The sequence below is a fragment of the Antrostomus carolinensis genome, unplaced genomic scaffold (assembly GCF_000700745.2).
Source record: "Antrostomus carolinensis isolate BGI_N321 unplaced genomic scaffold, ASM70074v2 scaffold38007, whole genome shotgun sequence".
In the NCBI taxonomy this organism is placed as follows: Eukaryota; Metazoa; Chordata; class Aves; order Caprimulgiformes; family Caprimulgidae; genus Antrostomus; species Antrostomus carolinensis.
Genome location: NW_010330241.1, coordinates 1,276 through 1,630, shown reverse-complemented (window position 1 = coordinate 1,630; position 355 = coordinate 1,276).

The window sequence follows — 355 nt, the reverse complement described above, 5'->3', positions numbered from 1 at the left end:
GGCAGCCGGGGGACACCAGAGGGATTTGAGCTGAGCTCCTGCCCCGCCAAGCTGAGCTCTGGACATCCCAAACCCATCCTGCACACCAAAGACATGCCCAGTGTGTGCAGGAGCCTGGCAAGGCAGCAGGTACTGGGACGGGTTGGGCTGTGTCCCCACAGCCCCCTGAATGTCTCAGGGGGTCCCATGGGGTCCCCCCAAGTTGTGCCTGGCTTGCAAACATCTGCACAGTTGTGTTTTGGAGCCGTTTGGTCGATGCCTGGGTTCACCCCATGGGTGATGCTCCCACTTTGGCACCAACGCGCCCCAGTTGCTGCTGGCCGAGGGCTGGGGGGTGCCGGGGGGGCTGGTCCAG